Here is a 25,046-nt window from a genome sequence, read left to right on the forward strand (position 1 = left end):
GGAGAAAGGCCAAGATTCTGCTAATGACATACCTTCTAGGATGCCATCTCCTGGGTTCACACCAGGAAACATATGCCCTCCAGATCTTGTAATAGATACGCCTGGAGGCCGGTTTTCTGGCATTGACCAGAGTGGAGAGGACTGGCCCCGAAAGACCACGGCCTCTCAAAATGTGGGTCTCAGCAGCCAGACCGTCAAATTCAGACTGCGTAAAGCAGGGTGGTAAATTGGACCCTGTGAGAGCAGATCTGGCCGGAGAGGGAGGGTCCATGACCTGCCCACTGCCAACTTCATGATTTCTGCGAACCATGGTCGCCTGGGCCAAGCCGAGGCCACTAGAAGGACCGGCTTCGTCTCCCTATTGACCCTTCCCAAGAACCTCGATAACAGCGGGTTCGGGGGGAAGGCATAGATCAGATTGTACTGATCCCAGGGAACTGTCAGAGCATCTGACCCCTGAGCAAGTGCATCTCTTGTCCTTGACACAAAGTTGTCCAGTTTCCTGTTGAATCTGGACGCAAACAAATCCACGTCTGGAGTGCCCCACTTGTGACATATGTCTTGAAACACATCGGGGTGCAGAGCCCATTCTCCTGGGCACAACGGCTGGCGGCTGAGATAATCTGCCTGCCAATTCTCCACTCCTGGAATGAAGACTGCAGAGAGGCACGGAACATGCTCTTCTGCCCAGACAAGTATGCGATTCACCTCCTTTTGGGCCACCAGACTTCTGGTACCGCCCTGGTGATTGATGTAAGCCACTGCGGTGGCATTGTCGGACTGAATCCGAACTGGGAAACCTCGCAGTCTGTGAGACCACTCTCTGAGTGCCATGTAAATTGCCCGAATCTCCAAGACATTTATGGGCAGCAGACTTTCGGTCGCAGACCATTTTCCCTGCGAGCATGTTTCCTGCAACACGGCTCCCCAGCCTGTCAGGCTGGCATCCGTGGTGACAATCTTCCATGAGAGGGGAAGAAAGGTTTTGCCTTTCAGCAAATTTTTGGTCTGTAACCACCAGACAAGACCTTTGCGTGCCCGAGGGGATAAACGCATAGGAAGATCCAGGGATTGGGGCTTCCTGTTCCAAATCGCAAGGATGCATCTTTGCAGGGGCCTTGAGTGGAACTGGGCAAATGGAACGGCCTCGAAAGAGGCGACCATCTTTCCCAACAGTCTCATGTACAACCGAATGGAGGAGAATCTTCTGCCCAGAATCAGGCGCACTAGATCTCCAATGGCCAAGGCCTTTGGCTTTGGAAGGAACACCCTGCCCTGAGCGGTGTCGATAATCAGACCCAGGTAATCCAACCTGGTGGTCGGTTGTAAAGACGACTTTTCTAGGTTTATAATCCAACCTAGGCGGCCCAGATGTTCTAGCGTTTTGGTGACGCTGCGACTTAGGCATGTTGCAGTTCTCTCTACGAGAAGCAAGTCGTCTAGGTAAGCCATGACGGCTATGCCCTGAACTCTTAAGATTGCTAAGAGAGGGTCTAGAATCTTCGTGAAGACTCGAGGGGCCGTGGCTAGGCCGAACGGCAGGGCCACAAATTGAAAATGGCGCTGCTCTACCGCGAACCTCAGAAACTTCTGGTGTGCGGGAAATATTGGCACATGGAGATATGCGTCTTTGATATCTATTGATGCCATGAATTCTCCTCCTTGCAGGGAGGAGACCACAGTGCGTATTGACTGCATCCGGAAGGTCTGGATGTGTAGAAACCGGTTTAAGTCTCTCAGATCCAAGATAGGTCTGACACTTCCGTTTGGTTTTGGAACGGTGAAGAGATTCGAATAGAAACCTGAACCCTGATCTTTCGGGCTCACCTCTACTATCACACCTTGGGATAGTAATTGATCTAAGGCCAGAAATAGCGGTTTCTGCTTTATCGGATCCCTGGGGATCCTTGACCTTAGAAAACGGGAAGGTGGAATCTCCTGAAACTCTAGCCTGTAGCCCAGAGATACTGAAGAGATCACCCATTTGTCCTGAATCTCTACCCGCCAGGCGCCTGCAAACTGCAGGAGCCTTCCCCCCACTCGGCCGAGCGGGGGCGCCCCTTCACAAGGATGTCTTGGAGGTCTGCTTGGCAGGCTTCCGCCCCCAAGTCTTTTTCTGTCCCTGGGCTCGGCCCTGAGGCTTTGCAGCCGAGGAGGGCTGAGAAGGCCGTCGCCACTGTTTAGAGCTCGACGCTTCGGGAGAGAGAGTACGCCTGAATGAAGGACGTTTACTCTTCTTGACTGGAAGGAGTGTAGATTTACCTCCCGAAATATTTTGGACGAATTTATCTAATTCCTCTCCAAACAACCGTTCCCCTTTAAACGGGAACCCAGTCAAATGCTTTTTGCATGACATTTCAGCAGCCCAATTTTTTAGCCATAGAGCCCTACGCATGTGTACCAACATGAGGGACAAACGTGATGCTTGTTGGACAGAATCCAAAATCGCATCAATTATGAAACATAAGATGTGAGGCATCTCTGCATATTTCTCTACTTCCTCATTAGGAAGGAGTTCAAACATCTGTTTAACCTGTTCCTTAAGGAACTGGCACAACCCCACGGCTGCGACTGTAGGTTGCACCACAGCGCCGGCCATGGAAAGGAGGCTTTTAACAAGGTTTCCAGCCTTTTGTCAGCTGGGTCCTTAAATACCTGCGCATTATCCAAAGGACAAGTTAGGTTTTTATTCACACAAGAGATAGCCGCATCCACAGATGGGGCCCCCCATTTCTTGGTGAAGCTTTCCTCCACGGGATAATACATAGAAAACCTCTTGGGAGGAGCAAACAGTTTATCGGGATGTCCCCAGTCCTTATACATCAAGTCAGCCATTAAAGGATGAATTGGGAAGGAACAAGCAGTCTGTGGAGCTTTCCTGACTCCCAGGGAAGAGACAGAGGATGTAGCGACTTCAGCAGCTGGCATTCTGAACGTGGTACGCACCAATTCAGTGTAATACTGCACCTGCTTTCTGAGTGCCTGGGAGGAGGGGACTGACTCCTCATCCTCTGACTGATCCGACTGCTCATGATCCCTTTCCAAAGATAGGGATCTCTCCTCATTTTCAGAGCAGCTGTCTGAGAGAGGGATTTCAGCAGAGGGAGGGGATCTACCCCTTTTCTTGCTATCTTTTAGGGAAGCAGAAATAAAATTCATTATCCTCCCTTCAAAACTCTCCAATGAAGCCCTAAGGGAGTCCTCAGTGACATAGACCGGGGCTGCGACATTAGGAGAGGCTGCAAAGCCTGAAAGGGGCACTGACTCGTCTTGAGATGCAGGCTCCACTCTTGCAGAGGGGGATGGTAATCTGCATGCACTTTTAGAACCCCTGGACCCAGGCGGTGACCTGCCAGTGCTTTTGTTACCTGCCCCTGAAACCCTCTTACGAGGAGACATAGTACTGAGCTACAAAGCAGAGTTACTAGTGTAAAATGCAATCACTTTGTTGTGCTTAAAGTCTCACAATAAATCAATATAAGCTTAACTGCACAATATGATGCCGAGTAGGTGTCTTAAGGTTCGCCTGGATCCAATCCCACGGATGCTTACAGCCCACAGCTCCTGTGTCTCACCTTACAGTCCCCTGACGCTCTGGGCTTTTAAAAACGGCCGTTTTGGCGCCTGCATTGCAGTCTGGAGCACTTGATTGTGCACAGCTGGCAACCACACCCCCCCCCCCTTTCCCTATTAGGCCGGGAGCGCGCCCGGCGCGCGTGCACGCGCCCGCGCGCATGCACGAGGACCGCGGGATCTGGGGGGGGGAAGGGGAACCCAAAAGGAGTGACCTGGGACCCCCCGATCTGCGTGGGACCCCTTTTTAACTTATATTGTGGCAGGGACTGCAAGGAAACGTGAATAGCTGGGAGAACCAGGCATTTCACTGAGCGTGTTTGTTTGAAAGGCATGTAAGTATGCATCAGGCTTGCTCTTACTCCCTCAAGTGGTGGAAACCAGGTAAGACATACAACTACTCAAAATGAAGAAATCCATTCATATATTAAATATATAGGATGACTTCCCATACCTGTTCCCCGCCGCAGGAATTGCTGATTTCAGACCAATTCCAGCCTTCACCCATCACGGCGGGTATTGTTAGCCAACCTTCAGGCGTATCTGGGAATCTTACGAAAAGATTCTCCTACCTGGGCCTTGTAAAAAACTCTGCCAGAAACTTACGGGCGCCCTGAGTAAACAGTACCCCAAGTCTGGTTGTCCCAGAGTCCAGTCTTCCAATGGAGAGGACTTACAGGCAAAACCTCGTGTCTTCGGCAGACGAGGCCCGGGTACCATACCATCTTGGGAGTCAATTATCGGCCCGAGGTATGGATCCGGTTTGTTGTAGCCCTTCGGCCCTCGCCGGGACCCGCATAGAGCTAAGTTTTACGTGACCATCGACCAGACACTGGCGAAAAAACTGAGGTGCCTCCCTGATGGGAGGGGTTATATAGGGGAGGAATTCTCTTTAATTGGGTCAACCAGTGTCCAATCACCAGAGGTGCCTATATAACCCACTATGTAATGAAGCTCCTGTGTCCCGTGATGTATGATCAAGAAATGAAGCTTTCACTTCAGTGTGAATGTCATGACACCGGGACCTGAAAACCTCCTGTGGTTTCTGACAGTTTCTCATTCTGGGTTATAACTAGGAATTCTAAAAACAAGTTGTGCTTAAAGCGGAACTTCAGCTATTTGTTTAACTTAAATCTTCTGCCCTTGTTGTTGTTTTTCTGCCAGAAAATACCTTATACAGCCAACTTACGGTTTCTAGCCATGAATGAAAGAAATGTTTTTGTGTTATCATTCATATTCTCTGAAAAATGGCCAAGAAATCATAAATTCTGCCAGGTTGTGTAAACTTATGAGCACAATTGTATGTATATGTATGTGATCCGACTCGTCCGGGTAGGGGGCGCGTGTACGCTCCATGGCTGGCTTACTCCCACTGTGATTGCACACAGCTTTAGCCGATCAGCGGGTACCATTGGCTCGATGTCCTCTGGCACCCGCCGATCATCAGGCATAGAGGCAGAATGCCATTCTGACAGGAGGGAAGAAATGAAATTTGTGTCCCTGCAAAAAATAAATTCCATCTCTTCCCCTAGTAAAAGCACCTCACACAGTACACATAAAAACTGGTTAGGCACACAGTTAACTCTTTGATCGCCCCGATGTTATCCTCTTCCCAGCCAGTGTCATTAGTAGGTCCTCAAAAAGTGTCAATTATGCCGCGTACACACGATCAAACAAGCGGGTGGAAAAGTCCGGCAAACTCAAGTCCGCCGGACAATCCCCCCGTGTGTAGCCTCCGGCATACTTTTTTGACCCAAAAGTACGGCGGACTTAGAATGTAGTTTTACACTCCAATCTTCCCGCCGGACTCGCATTTCGGCGGACAATCCGGCAGTGTGTATGCCAGTCCGCCGTACTTTTGAAATGAATGGACTTTTCCCGCCCAGAGGAAAGTCCGCTCATTTCGAGCGGGTCTCCAGGTAGGCGGGGCCTGCGAAGGATACGTCGCTGGCCCCGCCGCCTGGTATGGACTTAAATGGGAACCCCAACGCCGAAAAAAATCGGCGTGGGGTCCCCCCAAAGTCCACAACTGATTCCCACCCCAAAGCACCTTGTCCCCATGTTGATGAGGACAAGGGCCTCTTCCCGACAACCCTGGCCGTTGGTTGTCGGGGTCTACGGGCGGGGGGCTTATCGGAATCCGGGAGCCCCCTTTAATAAGGGGGCCCCCGGATACCGGCCCCCCACCCTATGTGAATGAGTATGGGGTACAATGTACCCATTCACCTGTAAAATAAAGTACAAAAAAAACACAACACACAAGATAAAATAATTTATTGCACAGCTCCGGGGGTCTTCCGTCTTCGGGGGTCTTCTCGCCGGACTCCTCCACTATCTTCTTGTAGCTCTTTTACTAGCGGAGGAGCCCGGCATTCTTCCTTGTCACCGCGGCCTCTTCTTCCGACTTTGGGGGTTTTGTCCCCCTCTTCGGTTCTTCTGCCGGGCCACCGCGCCTTCTTATAGCTCTTTTACAGGCGGTGGCCCGGTCTTCTGTTGCCGCCGCCGCCGCCTTCCGTTCTTCTTCTTCTTCTTCTTCTCCTTCTTCTCCTGGAGATGTTGACTCGACGCTCTCTCCGGCCGCAATGCCAGGGACGCGCTGAGCTGCGACTTATATAGGGACAAGGGGCGGTGTCACATGGGTTGGTGTCACATGGGTTGATGTCACATGGTGACAGTCCCAGCATCCTCCGGGACTGTGACATCGTAAGGGGGCAGGGTCACCATGTGACACCAACCCATGTGACACCGCCCCTTGTCCCTATATAAGTCGCAGCGCAGTCAAACGGACCCCAAATTCGTATGAACATTAGAACCCCATTGAAGTCTATGGGACTCGAACGTTCAAAATGAAAAGTATTAATTTTAACGGCTAATATGCAAGATACTGTCCTAAATAGGGTTTGGGGACCTAGCTCCTGCCCCAGGGGACATGGGTCAATGCAAAAAAAACTTTTAAAAACGTCCGTTTTTGCGGGAGCACTGATTTTAATGACGATTAAAGTGAAAAAAAAAAGTGAAATATTCCTTTAAATATGGTGCCTGGGGGGTGTCTGTAGTATGCCTGTGAAGTGCCATGTGTTTCCCGTGTTTAGAACAGTACCTGCACAAAATGACATTTAACGGAAATAACATCATTTAAAGCTGCTTGCGGTTTTAATGCTATATCTGGTTCCTGCAATATGGTTGAAAATCATTGAGAAAAATGGCATGGGTAGCCCTCCCTGCCCATTACCAGCCCCTTTGGGTCTTGTATGCATATTAAGGGGAACCCCGTACCCATATTAAAAAAAGGAAATGCGTGTGGCCCCCAGGCCCTATATACTCAGAACAGCAGTATACAGGCGGTGCAAACAAGACAGGGACTGTGTAGGTTTGTTGTGTTAAGTTGAATCTGTTTGTAATTTTCAACCGGTACATTTTTAAAGTGTAGCTCCAGTCAAAAAAACTCTTTTTAAGCTTTTTGGAAAACATAGGGAAGGGTTATCACCCCTGTATAATTTGTTTTGCCGTCCGTCTTTTTCAGAGCATGCAGACAGCACACACAATCTCCTACCGCTGACTGCAAGCTCTATTTAAAATGAGCAAGATAGTTAGCTATATAGGTGGATATAGCGGTGTATACTGCGTTCAGAGCACGCAGACAGCACGCACAATCTCCTAACACTGACTGAAAGCTCTATTTAAAACGAGCAAGATAGTTAGCTATATAGGTGGATATAGCGGTGTATACTGCGTTCAGAGCACGCAGACAGCACGCACAATCTCCTAACACTGACTGAAAGCTCTATTTAAAACGAGCAAGATAGTTAGCTATATAGGTGGATATAGCGGTGTATACTGCGTTCAGAGCACGCAGACAGCACGCACAATCTCCTAACACTGACTGAAAGCTTTATTTAAAACGAGCAAGATAGTTAGCTATATAGGTGGATATAGCGGTGTATACTGCATTGAGAGCACGCAGACAGCACGCACATTCTCCTAACACTGACTGAAAGCTCTATTTAAAACGAGCAAGATAGTTAGCTATATAGGTGGAGGTTTTTATTAAAAAAAAACTGCTGCCAGTTGTATTTACAAAACAAAGACATAAATACTCATTCTTGAAAAGAAGAAAGGAAAACCAACTTAAACAGACTTAATAAAATAGAAAAGAAAACATGCTTTCTTCACCAGCTTAAAAGAAAAGTCACTCGGATTAAAACAGTTTATCTACAATAACAACCTATCTATATACACTACACACCCTTTATAGAAAGGAACGTAATGAAACCATCAGTGCCTACCATGCTTTTAAAATTAGATTGCCCAAAAAACTAAACGTGAGGGACAGGACAGACAGACCCACCACCTAGGGAAAAAGAAGGGGGAGGATCATTAAGATGGCCGGAAAGAAAAGCCTCTCCACAATCTGGCACACCTTTCCCTGTCCGTTCTTTCTCCCTCAAGATACCTCACCTTCACCAATTCCCGAAAGATATCACCCGCCACCTCATGCACGGGCAGGAACTTGCCCCTAGTGGACACTAAGCACCGCGTGTGGCAGGTGTAATAAAGGCAAACTGTACTAACTAAAAACAGTGACAATAACTCATGACCCCTCCGGACCCTGAAGTCGCCGTACACCCTCTCAGAATAGGTAAGGGCCCGGAGACGGGGATAGCCAATGGCATCCCCAACCTCCCCCAGAACCTCCAAGTTGAAAGGGCACTCAACCAAAAAGTGGTCCATGGTCTCCAGTGCCCCTCCACACTCGGGACGAGGACAGCCCCTGTCCTCAAGACTCCGGTACTTTAAGTTCGACCTCACATAGAGCCGTCCATGGAACGCCCTCCATGCAAGATCCCAGAACTTGGCCGGAATTCTCTTAGAATTCAGAAGGGCTAATCCTTCCCTGAGAACCCTGTCCGGACAATCCCTTAAGGCTAGTGGTCTTAAAAAGTCCGAGGTCATGACCCACTGGTACAGCTCCCGCCGACCCAATGAGCCCACCTCCAGGGCCGTTATCCTCCACCGCCTCAGTACCCTTAGGGCAGTTGGAACATAGGTGGGGAGGTACCCATGGGATCTCCGTAGATCACCGGGGAGACCGCCCCCCCTCCCACCCACTCAGGAAAACCAGAAACCAGTTCTTACATGAGCGTTCCCACAGGGAGGGTTCGTCCTGAAAAATGGATTGTAGGTTGAACTTAAGAAACACCACGGTAAAGAAAACCGTGGGATTAATCATGTCCAACCCACCCTGCCTCCCCTGTCGGTACGTGACCTCCCTCTTTATCAGATTCAGCCTGTTTCCCCACAAAAGCAGAAAGAACAGACCGCAGATCCGCGCATAGAGCGATCTTGGCAGAAGACAAATGTAGCTGACAAAGAGGAATTCGGGAAGCAAATAGGTTTTGACCAGACTCACCCTTTCCCTCAGTGACAGCTTCCAGCCTTTCCAGGCATTAACCTTTTGGGTGGCACTCACCAGCCTGCGCTCCCAATTTAGTTTGGGATAGTCACCCTGGCCAAAAAGGATGCCCAGAATTCCAATTTCTGGCCGGGGCATGGGGAACACACGTCCGGGAGGGCAAACTGCTCACCCTCCCTCCCCAACCAGAGAACTTCACTCTTAGTCCAGTTGACCAGCGAACCAGACGCCTCGGAATAATCTCCAATCTGTGTTTCCACAAACTGGGCCTCCTTTCGGCTAGCCACTACTACCGAGACGTTGTCCGCATAGGCCACCACCCTTACCGCCTTATCCGTGCCACTGCAGGGCTCCGCCTGGACCCCCCTCAGGCGTCCGCAGTCTAGCCTCCTTACGAAGGGGTCAACCGCAAAGACGTAGAGCAGGGGACTCAGCGGGCAGCCCTGCCTAACACCAGAGTCCACCGGAAAGGTAGGACCCACCCAACCATTGACAAGAGGGAAGCTTTCAGCCCCCCTGTACAAAACTCTGAGCCAATCGATGAATTGATCAGGCAGACGGTATCTCCCCAAGAGAAGCCAGAGATACTCATGGTTCACCCGGTCAAAAGCTTTCGCCTGGTATAATGCCAACAGATACCGCCCATCACCCGTTGCCCTGCACCTTTCCACAGCCTCCCGGACGTTGAGGACAGCACTAAAGGCGCTGCAGCCAGGAACCGTGCAGTGCTGGGAAACAGACAGTAGCTTGCCTGCGACTGCAGACATACGCACAAACAGTATCTTCGCCAGGATCTTTCTATCCGTGGAGAGAAGGGCGATAGGGCGCCAATTCTCCACCAGGGACGTATCTTTCCCCTTTGACAGAAGTATCAAGGCCGACCTTCTCATCGAGGGAGGAAGCAGGCCAGACGCCAAACACTCACTGAACACCTCCCTCAGACAAGGAGCCAAGAGGCCCTTAAAGGTCCTGTAGAACTCCGCCATGAACCCATCGGGTCCCGGCGACTTCTTTAGAGACAAAGAGTCTATGGCCTGTTCAACTTCGGCCACAGAGATCTCCTCTGTCAAAGAGCCAAGGGGGTCAGACCCCACCTCAAGTGGAGTCTCATCAAGAAATTTCTTGGCTTTTCCCAGGTCCAAAGGCTTCTTCTTCAGGAGGTCCGAAAAATGGGCTCTGACGATCCCCAGGATTCCCGGCCTGGACCTCGCCAAAGAACCCGAGGGATCCCTCAGTCCGTGTATGACCTTCCCACTCCCCGCGTCACCACAGCTCTTGTAGGGGTCCGGGTTGGTGAACTTCCCGTAATCCCTCTCAAGAACCAGGGAGGCGAGACGGTCATACTGACACTCCTTCATCTGAAGCTTCAGACCTGAAATCTGGTCCTGAGGGCCACCATCACAAACCAAGCAGTCGAGCCGCCTGCGCAACTTCTGGTAGGCCTGGTACCGGGAAGCTGCCCGACGACCAGAGACTTCACGGAAGAAGCCCTCCGACCTCTTCTTCACTACTTCCCACCATTCCTGGCGAGAGCAGCCGCTCTCAAGGAGCGAAGCTTGTTCCATAAAGAAGTCATCATAGGCCGACCTGACTTCAGGGTCCTCAAGTAGCGACCCATTTAGTCGCCACAGGCCCCTACCCTTCTGAGGGGTGTCCGCCACATTCAGAGTGACCGATACCATACAGTGATCGGAAAACTCGACCGCATGCAGCACAGGAGCCGCAAAGGACGAGTCCCCCTTCAAAAAAAACCTATCTAGTCTACTCTTACTACTACCTCTGGAGTATGTGAAACCAGTGAGGTTGGGGAAGTGGTGAACGTGCACATCCACCAACCCGGCCTCCCTCACTTTGTGATTCAAAAAGATACTATCATATCCCAGAGGGCCTGAGGTGCCTGCCCGGTCCTTTGACCTGGTGACTAGGTTAAAGTCACCACCAAAGACCACCTGCTGGGATGTAAACAGGTATGGTTTCAGCAGCGCAAGAAGGTCCTTCCTCCCTCTCCTTGACTGGGGACCATAGAAATTTATGAGGCGGAGAAATTCCCCTCTCACGACTGCATCCACAATCAAACACCTACCGATTTCTAATTCAATCACTCGTCGACAAGCCACCGAACCGGTCTTAAAAAGGACCGCAACACCACTGCAGGGCTCAGCCGCAAGAGACCAGAGGGAGGGCCCATGTCTCCACTCCCTCTTTGCTAGGTGCATCTCTGCCACAGATGCCAGCCAGGTCTCTTGCAAAAACAAAATGTCGGCTTCAACACGGCCGAGAAAATCAAAGGCTGAAAACCTAGCCGCCACAGAACGCACACTTGCAACATTAATCGTCGCAAGGCGTATTGGAGCGGGTACCGTCATCCTTAGTGATTAAAGTTTACGTTCCTCTCTATATTACAAACCTAAGTTAATCCTCCTCGGAATCGGAGGATAGGACCCCAAAACGGTTCCAGAGGGCGAGCGAGGGTCCCCCACCCGCCCCCAGACTGGTGCTGGGCTGAGGGTCCTCGCCACCCTCCTTCCCCAGGTCCTTCCTCTTCCGTTTTTTTGTTTTTTTCTTGACCCAGCCCGACTTGGGGGGCTCTCTCCCACTCTCGCCGTCCGACCTCCCACTAGACACCTCCTTGGGGCGCTTATTCACCCCCTTACCCACCTCAGAGGTGTCCATTGGGATACCACTCTCCAGGTCAACCCGCCGACCACCCACCACCTCCGTGGAGGTGGGAGGAGGCATGAGAAGGGCCGCCGGATCCAGAGGTGGACATGGTACATCTGGGGGGGAGAGGCGGACGGGGAAGGAGAAGAAGGGGGGGAAGGGAAGGTGGCGGGGACAGGAAGGGGAGGCAGGGAGAGGGGAAACGAGGGGGGGGGAAGGGGTGGAAACTGGGGGGGGGAGGATGCTTCTTAACAGAGGGCTTTTTTGGTTTAGCCTGAACCTCTGCTGGATTTCCTACCGTCGCCCCATCGGGCACAGAACCGGACGGGGCCGGGGAACCTGCTGACATACCCACCCCTGCAGTACCCGCCCCCTGCTCACGCCTGGGGGGTCTGACCCTTTGAGGGAGGGGGCACCCTCATTCTGTGACCCAGAAGGATTGGGGCCCCCACTTTGTCTAGGGACCCGCCCACCCTCCGGGCCTGGAGCACTCTCCTCAGCCTGGCACCCCCTAAAAGCTTTGGGGCAGTGGCTGAAGGGATGCCCCATTTCCCCACAGAGGTTGCAGACTATGAGTCTGCAACCCTCAGGTGAATGGCCGAAACCATTACACCTCACGCAGCTAGGCTAAGGTGCGTGGGACTGCCACATTTGAAACAGCGACGGGGCTGGCCAGGGTAGAAGACCAGGATCCGGTCTCTCCCTATAAACGCACTCCCAGGTACATGCACCACGGTGTTGTTGTGGCGCTTGAGCCGGATCCTGACCAACCATGCACCTGTCCAGACTCCGCGCTCGTCCAAATTCTTCCTCAACCCTGTCTGGAGCTGCCCATACCGCTCCAGCCAGGTTGCGATGTCCTCAGGAGGAAGGGACTCGTTTCTAACCAAGACGGTCACGTTCTTTATCTCCTCCTGCCTTGAAAGAGGTACTACACAGAAACTTTTCCACGGATCTGACTTCCTGGCGATCTCGTACAGGGTGAGGAAAAGTTCCATAGAGACCACGGAGACAAAGCTCACATCGAACTCCTTGCTGTTCGCAGGATGTATGACCGCGAACAAGTCAGAAACCTTGAAGCGTAATCCCAGCAGGTAGTCAATTACTTGACCACTACTGGGACACGCGGCCGTCCCCTCCCACCTGAGCTGCACCACATTCCGCCTGCGCCTCTCCAGACCCCCCGTACCCCTTAACCAAGCCTGTGCCCCCTGGAGCTGTTCCTCGGGGGGGTCCTGAAGTTCTGGGCACCAAACTGGCCATACAGGGGGCCCAGAGGAACCTGCCACCTGGGCAAATGAGCGCCCAGCTTTCAGGGCACCTAAGAGGTTTGCCTCTTCCTGTGTGCCCAAGATGGGATTCGGGACTGTGGGGGAAGGGTCAGACCCCCGCTGAGATGAGCCCATGGGCTCTGACGGAGCAGCACACATCCCCCCACTCCCACCCTCTATCCCTCCCCCAACAGGTGCCTTGCTCCCAACCACCTCCGCAGATGGAGACATATCCACACCCCCCACAGCGGCGGGGGCCTGAGAGGAAGCCACTTCCATTCCCCGTGCCATATCCTGCTCCAGCCGCTGGGACCCCTCCAGTTCCCTGATGAAGTCCAAGGCCGGGCATTCTCCACTTAGTTCCCCCATAGGGGACTCCCCCCAACTTGTCTGTCCACCCGGTAAAGCTCCACTGGAGGACTCCGGGGCACCCAAGGCAGTAGCCACCAGAGGAGCCCCGGAGACCCCCAAAGCCCCTACCTGACCCAGAGGAGCAGGAGACTTGGTCACCGAGGCCCGGGGTGTCCCCACCTCCTCAGTACATTCTTTCACAACCTCCGGGGTCACCGCAAGTAGCACTTCCGGTTCACGGAGGTCACTTCCGGCCACACCTCCGGAAACAGGAAGTGACACATCCACCTCCCCGCCCCCACCCTCCCTGGTGTCTGCAGAGGATGTTTGTCCAAGGTGTTTTTTCTGAACACAGTCCGCACTTGTCGGCACCCCCCCCTCACTACATGCAGCCGCGGTGGGGGCCAGCATGGTCCCTAGCAAGGACCACCACCAGCTTCCTTCCATGCTGTTCCATCCGACTTGCCTCTCCCCCGGAGCTTCCCTGTGCATCATGGGGTTCCCTACCCGGATCTATCAGCTTCACAGCCTCTGGCTGAGCAGGTGAAACAACAGGGATCTGGGGACCCTCCGCACTTACGGCTCCGGGGGCCACGCTCATCCGGCTGGTCTCCACCTCAAGGCGCTGGTCTTCTTCACCCATTGAGATTACTTCCTCCACTGGGGTTCGCAGCTTCTCCTCCGATTCCAGCAACACTCTCTGGTAAGAGCCTCTCCTCCTGGCTGCCTGGGATTCTTCCTGGCTCGCCCTCAGGAGTTCTTTTTTTATTTCAGAGAGGAAGCCCCTCTCACCAACACCGTGTTCGCAGAGACCGCCCAGCAACCGCCACAGGTCCCTGCATTCATGTTTCAGGCCCTCAATGGCCTCCCGGTATTCTCCTCTTCTGCTACTGGCTGAGCGGTCTCTGCGATTTCGCAGGTCCGCCAGTCTCTCGGACTTCAGCACGTAGGCCAACGTGGCTTTCTGTATAAGGACTTTCACCCTTGTCCGGCGCTTCTGCATCCTCCCCGGGTCCTCTCCCGGCTGGGCCCGGGTCCAATCCAGCAGCTCAAACTGCGTTTGCAGGAACAATCTCTCCTCCCTGGAGAGGTCTTTCACTCCAGGGGGATGAACCGAGGGCCCAGGCCGGAAAGAGGGCCCCGGACCTGGGCTGGCCGACGCCATCAGCTCCCTCTCCTCCTCCACCACTCTGGAAGCTCTCACAGTCACAGGACAGGTCAGAGCACGCAGCCAGCACACACAACCTCCTACCACTGACTGCAAGCTCTATTTAAAACGAGCAAGATATTTAGCTATATAGGTGGATATAGCGGTGTATACTGCGTTCAGGGCACGCAGACAGCACGCACAATCTCCTAACACTGAATGAAAGTTCTATTTAAAACGAGCAAGATATTTAGCTATATAGGTGGATATAGCGGTGTATACTGCGTTCAGAGCACGCAGCCAGCACGCACAATCTCCTAACACTGACTGAAAGCTCTATTTAAAACGAGCAAGATATTTAGCTATATAGGTGGATATAGCGGTGTATACTGCATTCAGAGCACGCAGACAGCACGCACAATCTCCTAACACTGACTGACAGCTCTATTATAAAAGATAGATATATCGCTAGATATATAGGTGAATATAGCGGTGTATACTGCGGTCAGGGCACGCAGACAACAACCACTACAGAAGAGCAAGAACGAAAAATCGGCCGATAACGATCGGTGTATACTGTGTTGAAGGTACACAGAACACCTACTAACTGCTACAGATGCCAACACACTACACAAGGCCGCCGCGCTGGCGGCCTTATATAGTGTGGGGCGTGTACTACACAGCCTGAGCTATGATTGGTAACAGGCATCCTGCCTGTGGCCAATCATGGCTCTCATCACTGGCCCACCATTTTCCCAGTCTCGCAGAAAGGGCCTAAACCAGGACTGGAAAATACCAACCCACCCAGGCGGTCTCTCTGCCAACATGTTACCAAGATTGTACATCACAAAAATCTGAGAGAAAAAGACTACAGGGTAGATCATCCCTAGACCACCCTCCCGCCTAGGAAGGTAAGTCACATTCCTTTTGACAAGGTTTATTTTGTTCCCCCATAACAGCTGGAAGAAACAACTATAGACCCTGCTATAGAGAGAAACTGGCAAAACGCAAACAAAACTGACATACAGAAAAATTGGAATCATGTAAGTCTTAATCAGATTAACATTTTCACTCAAGGAAAGCCACCAACCTTTCCAGCTTGCCACCTTGGCATTGGCATTCTCCAGCCTGTTCACCCAATTTGCATGACCATAGTCACCTGGGCCAAATTCAATGTCTAGAACTCTAATTTTTTGTTGGGGCTCCAGGAAGTCATCCGGGAGAACAAAGCTCTCCCCTTCCACATCCGTTCAGAAAGCTTCACACTTGTCCTGGTTGACCTTTGAACCTGGTGCCTTGGCTTCACCTACCAGCAAAAGCTGGTAGGTGATATACTTATCTTGCTGCTTCCTTATCACCTCCTACGCCTCCCCAGTCCCAGAGACAAAAAAAGAAACATCATCATCATAGGCCGCAACCTTCAAAGGAGGCTCACCAGCGATGCCCAAAGGTACCCCACACAATGGTCCAATGAAGGAGTCGATTGCAAACACATATAGCAGAGGACTCAATGGACACCCCTGATGCACACCCGAGCTGACCACAAAGGGTTGCCCGACCCAACACTTAACCAGAGTAAAGCTTTCAGTCCCTTTGTACAAAATCTTGAGCCAATCCATGAAACCCCCCTCCTGGCCATATTTGCCTAGAAGGAGACATTAGTACTCATGATTAACCCGATCAAAGGCCTTAGCCTGATCCAATGTCAGCAAAAATTTACCCCAACCAGCAGCTCTACAATGCTCCAAGGTGTCCCAGACAGCTAACACTGCTGAGAAAGTCCTTCTACCCTGGACCAAGCAGTGCTGGTGGCGGAATAACAAACTGCCTGCCACTGGTGATAACCTCCAGAAAAAAATCTTTGCCAGTATCTTTCTATCGACATTAAGAAGACTAATGGGGCGCCAATTCCCAATCATTGAAGGATCTTTACTCTTTGACAGCAGGATCACTGTAGATTGCCTCATGGAGGGAGGGAGAGAACCCTCATACAAACAGCTATTAAAAACCCCCGCAAAGTAGGGAGCCAGGATCGTCTTAAAATATTTATAAAATTCGGCTGCCAAACCATCTGGCCCTAGCGTTTTATTGATGGCTAGTTTATCAATAGCCTGGATTACCTCATCTGCAGTGATTTCATCCATCAAATTAATCAAAGGAACATTACTTTCCAGTCCTGGTGTAGATTCCAAAAAAAACCAACATCCTTATCCGATGAAGGTTCCTTCCTCCCAGGAGATCGGCATAGTATGACCTGACCACCTCCAGGATCCCTGACCTAGACTTCGTCAGAGAGCCGTATTGTCCTTCAGGCCAGCAGTCTTAACTGCTACGCTCTGTTTACAGTTCTGGTAAGGGTCAAGCAAATTGTATTTTCCGTAATCCCTCCCCTGAACCAAATAGGCGTGTTGGTCATATTGATGTCTCCTAAGAAGGAGCTTCACCTCAGAGATCGCCCCAGAATCTCCTCCATTCAAAACAAGGCGGTCAAGTTTCCTCCGCAAACGCTGGTAGGTGATATACTTATCTTGCTGCTTCCCTCTTCCTATGGCCTTGAAAAGCACAACAATCTGCTGTTTTACAAGCTCCCACCATTCTGACTTACTGTTGCAAAAGCCTAGGATCATTACCTGTGCTTGAAAAAAATTCTCAAAGGGTTGACTTACTCTCTCATCTTCCAGGAGGGCTGAATTCATTCTCCAGATACCCCTCCCCCTAGGTGGCATATCTGAGGCGTTCAGAGTCACAGATAGAATACAGTGATCATAAAACTCCACTTGCCTGACACACAAGTGCCAAAACAGCAGAGTCTCCCTTTAAAAAAAACTATCTATCCTACTCTGACTACTACCTCGCTGAAGAGTAGGGATGAGCTTCGTGTTCGAGTCGAACGTACGTTCGACTCGAACATTGGCTGTTCGTCCGTTCGGCGAAGTCCGAACATTTTGGTCCGTTTGCGCCAAATTCGTGTGGCGCTCACGGCCCACAATGCACTGCGATGGCGCAGTGCATTGCTGGCTCATGATTGGCCAAGCATGCACTGTGACCCCGCATGCTTGGCCAATCGCAGCGCCAGCAGCGAGGAGAGCCATGATTGGCCACAGGCAGGATGCCTGTGGCCAATCATAGCTCAGGCTGTGTAGTGCACGCCCCACACTATATAAGGCCGCCAGCGCGGCGGCCTTGTGTAGTGTGTTGGCGTCTAAAGCAGTGGGTGTTCTGTGTACCTTCAACACAGTACACACCGATCGTTTTCGGCCGATTTTCGATCTTGCTGTTGTGTAGTGGTTATTGTCTGTGTGCCCTGACCGCAGTATACACCACTATATTCACCTCACCTATATAGCTAGTGATCTATCTTTTATAATAGAGCTTGCAGTCAGTAGTGTTAGGAGATAGTGCGTGCTGTCTGCGTGCTCTGTACCCAGTACATACCGCTATATCCACCTACATAGCTGTTCTCTATTTGAGCCCACTTGCCATCTGCAGGAGTTATTGGAAGTTGTGTGTGCCTCCAGCACAGCACTGTATACATCTGTATATACCCCTTTATCTCCGGTGTTCTCTGGTTATTGTCTGCGTGCCCTGACCGCAGTATACACCGCTATATTCACCTCACCTATATAGCTAGTGATCTATCTTTTATAATAGAGCTTGCAGTCAGTAGTGTTAGGAGATAGTGCGTGCTGTCTGCATGCTCTGTACTCAGTACATACCGCTATATCCACCTACATAGCTGTTCTCTATTTGAGCCCACTTGCCATCTGCAGGAGTTATTGGAAGTTGTGTGTGCCTCCAGCACAGCACAGTATACATCTGTATATACCCCTTTATCTCTGGTGTTCTCTGGTTATTGTCTGCGTGCCCTGACCGCAGTATACACCGCTATACTCACCTCACCTATATAGCTAGTGATCTATCTTTTATAATAGAGCTTGCAGTCAGTAGTGTTAGGAGATAGTGCGTGCTGTCTGCGTGCTCTGTACCCAGTACATACCGCTATATCCACCTACATAGCTCTTCTATGATGGCGGCCATCTTTTACACACAAAAAAGAATATGATAGGGGTGAATGGGCCGATTAGTCTGCCTCTTTGATTTCCCCTTTACTTTCCTTCTTTACCCATTGGGAACTTGATCCGTTTTTTGCAACCTGAGCTTAGGAGATACTAAAGAGTATCCATCACGGATTTACCTGTGTTCACTTACGCCTCAAGAATTTTTACTAAAAACACTGAAGATTTAAACTTTATGAGCTTAGGAGATACTAAAGAGTTTCCATCACGGATTTACCTGTGTTCACTTACGCCTCAAGAATTTTTACTAAAAACACTGAAGATTTAAACTTTATGAGTTTTGTGTAATCAATCGTACCAATTTCCTCCTTTGGAAACGGTGATCTCCCTATTCGGGACACACTTTTACGAAGGAATAATTCAGAACATTATTATCAGCTCCTGAAGAAGTGTCATCGTAGACACGAAACATGTAGAGCACCAAAAATATATGTAATCGTTGACTGTATGATTGATATCCTTGATCCCTCATTTGTATAGATATATATTTTGTTTTTTTCTTTCCTTTTTGGAAATTTGGAATGGTTGTTATTATGTTTGATAGGATGTCAATTAGGTCTTAAATGTGTAGTTTTAAGGAGGAAACATTCTCCCTTTTTTGTGTAAAAAGGAAATTGAACTTTTCCCTGTTCTTTTTAAATTGTCTTTTTCTTTTTTTTTTTTTTTTTTTTTTTTTTTTAAATAAATAGAAATAATTCTTTTAGAATATACTGGTTGTGTTCACAACTTTTTTTATGCCTAAAAAGTCCAATTGAACCCACACATTTTTTCTGAGGTCTTTTTATGTGAAGGTTCTTTTATTCTGTTTTTTATTTTTTCTTCCTCACTCCCCCTTCTCCCTGTCAATATTTATATTTACATAGCTCTTCTCTATTTGAGCCCACTTGCCATCTGCAGGAGTTATTGGAAGTTGTGTGTGCCTCCAGCACAGCACAGTATACATCTGTATATACCCCTTTATCTCTGGTGTTCTATAATAAAGGCATCTGCAGGAGTTAGTGGGTGTTGTGTGCCTCTAGCACAATATACACTACCCAACTGCTTTTTTACCCAACTCCCTTCAGGCCATTACCATGTCTGGAAGGCCAGCAAGGAGAGGCAGACAGGCCCGAGCCGATAAAAGAGGGCAAGCAGGCTCTGTGTCTAGAGACAACAGTGCTGGTCGTGGACGCGGTGCATTGTCATCAGCACGTGGCCATGGGACATGCTTGTCCTTCTTTTCTGCAGCTGGACATGTTGAACCGCAACATGCCAATGACTTGGTAGAGTGGATGACCAAGCCCTCTTCATCCTCCTCATCCTCTCTCACCCAGTCTCAGGGTAGTAGCAAAGCAGCTGCCAATGCATCGTCTTCCCTCCTCTCAATGTCATCATCAGTGACTCCTTCCCTAGACCCACCACATCCTCCTGAGGAGTCTCCTGAACTCTTTGAGCACAGTGTTGGGTACATGCTCCAGGAGGATGCCCAGTGTTTGGTGGGCTCTGATGATGACACTCAGCTAGAGGAAGGCAGTAGCGTGAGCGCAGAGAGAGGGGATGCTCAAGAAGGACAGCAATCTGCCAGTCATGTTCCACAAGCTGCAGCATACTGCCAGGTTTGCTACAGCGATGAAGAGGGAGGGGATGATGAGGGCACTGACTCCACGTGGGTGCCTGGAAGGAGGGAGGAGGAGGAGGAGGCACATGTCCAACGAGGCAGGATGCCCTCCGGGGGCCAGCTTAGGGGCAGCACACCGACTGAATCACACCGCAGAGCTCCGCCTGCGCAGAGCGCTTCCTCTGTGCGTTATTCTAAAAGTTCTTTGGTGTGGGCCTTTTTTGAGACGAGTGCATCAGATCGCACCGCTGCTATTTGCAACATATGTCTCAAGCGTATCTCACGTGGCCAAAACATCAGCCACTTGGGCACCACATGCTTGACCAGACATATGTTGACCTGCCATGCAGCTCGTTGGCAAGCGTACCTCAAAGACCCACACCAAAGAACAAAGCGGACCTCTCCTTGCTCCTCATCAGCTGGCATCTCCAACCCCACTAGACCTTCAGTCCTCTCTGAAACCTGCTCTGAGAGGAATGAAGGTGTAGAATTAGGTGTGTCCCAGCCAAGTGCTTCCGGGAACTCTGCTAGTGGTACACCCACGTCCGATTATAGCAGGCAAATGTCCCTGCCCCAGCTGCTGGACCGGCGGAAGAAGTTTACTCCCAGCCATCCACATGCCCAGCGGTTGAATGCTAGCTTGGCTAAATTGCTAGCACTTCAACTGCTGCCTTTTCAGTTGGTAGACTCGGCCCCCTTCCGTGAGTTTGTACAATGTGCGGTTCCTCAGTGGCAGGTCCCCAAACGCCACTTTTTCTCACGGAAGGTGATTCCGGCTCTCTACCGGCATGTGGAAGGCAATGTCCTTGCCTCGCTGGACAGGGCGGTCAGCGGTAAGGTGCATATTACCGCTGACTCATGGTCCAGCAGGCATGGACAGGGACGTTACCTGTCTTTCACGGCCCATTGGGTCACTCTTCTGGCTGCTGGGAAGGATGCAGGACAAGGTGCAGTAGTGTTGGAGGTTGTTCCGCCACCACGCCTCCAAAATGCTACTATTGGTTGTGACACACCTCTCTCCTCCACCCCCTCCTCTTCTTCTTCCTCCATGGCCTCTTCCAGTGCTCTGTCCTCAGAATCAGCGGTGCTCCGTAGGCGTTCCAGGGGCTACGCAAGTACGCAGGCAAAACGATGCCATGCCGTGCTTGCGCTGGTTTGTTTGGGGGACAGGAGCCACACTGGGGCGGATGTTTTGTCAGCTCTGCAGGGGCAGGCCGAGAGGTGGTTGACGCCACGCCAGCTTAAGCCAGGAATGGTGGTTTGCGACAATGGCACCAACCTCCTCTCCGCCCTCCGACAGGGACAACTGACCCATGTGCCCTGTGTAGCTCACGTCCTTAACCTGGTGGTGCAGCGGTTCTTGGGCAGGTACCCCGGCTTACATGATGCCCTGAAGAAGGCCAGGAAAGTCTGTGTGCATTTCCGCCGATCATTTAATGCCTGTGCTCGGCTGGCTGAGCTCCAAAAGGAGTTGAACCTGCCCAAGAACCGCCTTATATGTGACATGCCCACCAGATGGAACTCAACATTGGCCATGCTGCAGCGGGAGACAGGGTCAGGGGAGCTTGTTTTTTTCTCACCACGCCAGTGGGGCATGATCAGGGATGCAGGCACTGTCCTGTCACCGTTTGAGGAGGCCACAAGGATGGTGAGCAGTGACAGTGCATGCATCAGTGACACTGTACCTCTTGTCCACCTCCTTGGAGCATACGCTGCGTGGAATAATGGACAGGGCACTTGAGGCAGAACAGAGGCAGGAAGAGGAGGACTTCCTTGCCTCTCAAGGCCCCCTTTATCCAGACAGTGTTCCTGCTGTGCCACCCATCACACAGGAAGAGGGTGAGGAGGAGGAGGATGATTGTGTCAGCATGGAGGTGGAGGCTGGCACTCAGCATCAACATCAGCAGCAGCAGTCTTATAGGGATGATTTTCAGTCCCAAGAAACACGTGGACTTGTACGTGGCTGGGAGGAGGTAGCTGCGGATCATGTTGTCCTTAGTGACCCAGAGGACTCCGGACCGAATGCCTCAGCTAACCTACGCTGCATGGCCTCCCTGATCCTGCAAAGCCTGCGGAAGGATCCTCGTATTCTTCGGATCAAGGAGAGGGACCATTACTGGCTGGCCACTCTCCTTGATCCACGGTACAAGGGTAAGGTTGCCGACCTTATCTTGCCATCGCAGAGGGAGCAGAGGATGAGACATCTCCGGGAGGCCTTGCAGAAAGCTCTGTGCAACGCGTTCCCAGAGACTGGGAGGTTACAAACTCCTGGTCCTGGACAACGTGTTGCTGAGGCATCGGTCAGAAGGAGCGGTGGAGAAGGTGGCCGTCTGACTGATGCTTTCAGACAATTTTTTAGTCCGCAGCCCCAAGGTATGATTGGTTCCAGCACCCATCGCCAGCGTCTAATTTACATGGTGCAGGAATACCTAGGGGCAAGGTCAGACTTGGACACCTTTCCCACCGAAAATCCTCTGGCTTACTGGGTCTTGAGGATGGATCACTGGCCAGAGCTTGCACAGTATGCAATTGAGCTACTGGCCTGTCCTGCATCCAGCGTTCTTTCGGAACGCACCTTCAGTGCTGCTGGTGGCTTTGTTACCGATCACAGGGTGCGCCTGTCCACCGAATCAGTTGATCGACTGACCTTCATCAAGCTGAATCAGTCTTGGATCACCCACAGCTACCAAGCACCTGAAGCTGATGTAACCGAATATTTTTTTTTGAAACACAACATCCCTTCAAGACTGCCTATGCTGATGCTGAGTGACTGTCCTGTTATGTTGATTGTCTATCCTCTTCCTCCTCCGCTGATATGTTGGAAGAACATTTTTGGTTCTGGGTGATGCCAGCAGCCCAATTTTTCTGCCTCTGTTTAACAGGGGCGTTTAAGTACAATTTTTGATGCAATGCTTTGCAGCAGGGCTAATTCCTGCAATAAAACTAGAGTATATGGCAGAGGTTGCAGTGTGATGGCACCAGCACCAGTGCCTAAGGCCCAATTTTTCTGCCCCTGTTTAACAGGGGCGTTTAAGTACAATTTTTGATGCAATGCTTTGCAGCAGGGCTAATTCCTGCAATAAAACTAGAGTATATGGCAGAGGTTGCAGTGTGATGGCACCAGCACCAGTGCCTAAGGCCCAATTTTTCTGCCCCTGTTTAACAGGGGCATTTAAGTACAATTTTTGATGCAATGCTTTGCAGCAGGGCTAATTCCAGCAAAAAAACTAGAGTATATGGAAGAGGTTGCAGTCTGGTGGCACCAGCAGCAGTGCCTAAGGCCAAATTTTTCTGCCCCTGTTTAACAGGGACATGTAATTACAATTCTTGATATAATATTTCACAGGAGGGCCCCTTCCTGTGCCCACCCAGAGTAACGGTGAGGACTTATAGTGTTGTGGCACCAGCACCACAACCACCAAAGGTCAATTTTTCTACCACTGTTCAACAATGGCATGTAATTACAATTCTTGATATAATCGTTCACAGCAGGGCGCTCCAGCGCCCACCAAGAGTCACTTTGAGGGCTTACAATGTTGTGGCAAAACCAACACCTTGTTCCGCCATTTCTGCAGAGCATATAGGGCAGGCCCCTACTTTCAAACATCCAACTTACAAACATCTCCTACTTGCAAACGCAAGGAGACAGCAGCAAGTGAGATGAAAAAAGATGGACGACAAAACAAATTATACAGGGGTGATAACCCTTCCCTATGTTTTCCAAAAAGCTTAAAAATAGTTTTTCTCCAGTCATCTTCCAGGACGGCACACCTGAGAGATGACTGGTCCACCTGACAGGAAACACAATCAACAACAAGTTTAAAAGTCCCCACCCCTCCCTCAGACCCTCAGTTCTTGATTGTGTTTCCCACAGGATGGCAGCGAAACCAAGTTTCTCCTTTCTTTATTTTTTTGGGAGGGGTCTGGGACCCCGTTTTTTCCCTGAGAGAATTATCTTTTCCTGGGGCTTAGCAGACAGGGTCTGCGATGCTCCCTTGTAACCCCCAGAGACACCTGGGGGAGATAGTTCTCACTCAAGGTCTCTTTAGTGAGCCTTGTTGCAGCCTCGTGGGACAGGAGAGTTGTTCCAGCACTGCTGTTCCCCATTTATGCCGTTTGCCTACCTTGAACTGGGTTCGTTGGTGGAGTGAGGTGAGCTGCATTCTTCCTGGAGTGCTGAACGCGGATGGCGTGCGTTCCAGCACTACGGCGCATGTCCGGAAGTTCGGAGGCGTCACTTCCGGGTATCGAGTTCCGGAGGCCTGGTGGATCTGTGGTGCTGGACGCACCGGCGTGCGTTCCAGCATCACGGCGCAGGACCGGAAGAGGCCGTACGTCATTTCCGGGCGACGGACCTCCCAAAGATGGCGCCGATCGGCGCGCTATTTAAACAGCAGAGGGTGCGGTGCGAAGCACCCAGACTATTTTCTGGTGAAGCGCTTTGTGTTGGCAGCATCTCCAAGGCAAACAGGGGGACGCTCAAGATTGCACCTTGGTCCAGCGATCCTGCAGGGCAGCTAAATCGCCATGGATGTGGAAGGTCCGTCTGAGCAGACAGCCATTGAGGTCGCCACAGGGGGTGAGTGATCCAGCTGTGTTTTAGGGGCAGGGTACTCTGAGGCAGACCCCCCTTGCCCCTTTAGGACATGTGTAGCTATTTTTTGTGTACTATTCCCAGGGACTGAAGGCTCTGCAGGGGTTAGCCTCTATATCTAAGGGAAAGTTTACTTCAAAGTCCAGGCGTTGTGGTTAATACAAGACCACACCAAGCCTTTCTGCGAATAGATGTATCTCTAAGCGCAGGCAAGGAGACCGCCCAGGTCGTGAAGAATGTTGGCTACAGCCACATCACCCTGAATGCGCTCGATCTCGTCTGATCTCGGATGCTAAGCAGGGTCGGGCCTGGTTAGTACCTGGTGGGAGACCACCCTTCAACCTTTTCAATCTACTCTAGTGA

The 25,046-nt window shown here is 51.0% G+C and overlaps 1 protein-coding gene across 1 annotated transcript in view; it reads left to right on the forward strand.

The window, feature by feature from the left end:
• The window catches only part of LOC143927195 (ecto-ADP-ribosyltransferase 5-like), a 425,121-nt gene that overhangs the window by 268,314 nt on the left and 131,761 nt on the right, over positions 1-25,046 (forward strand). The window lies entirely within an intron of this gene.

The sequence above is a fragment of the Lithobates pipiens genome, unplaced genomic scaffold, assembly GCF_037356315.1.
Source record: "Lithobates pipiens isolate NorthernLeopardFrog02 unplaced genomic scaffold, aLitPip1_a1.2 Scaffold_23, whole genome shotgun sequence".
Taxonomy (NCBI): domain Eukaryota; kingdom Metazoa; phylum Chordata; class Amphibia; order Anura; family Ranidae; genus Lithobates; species Lithobates pipiens.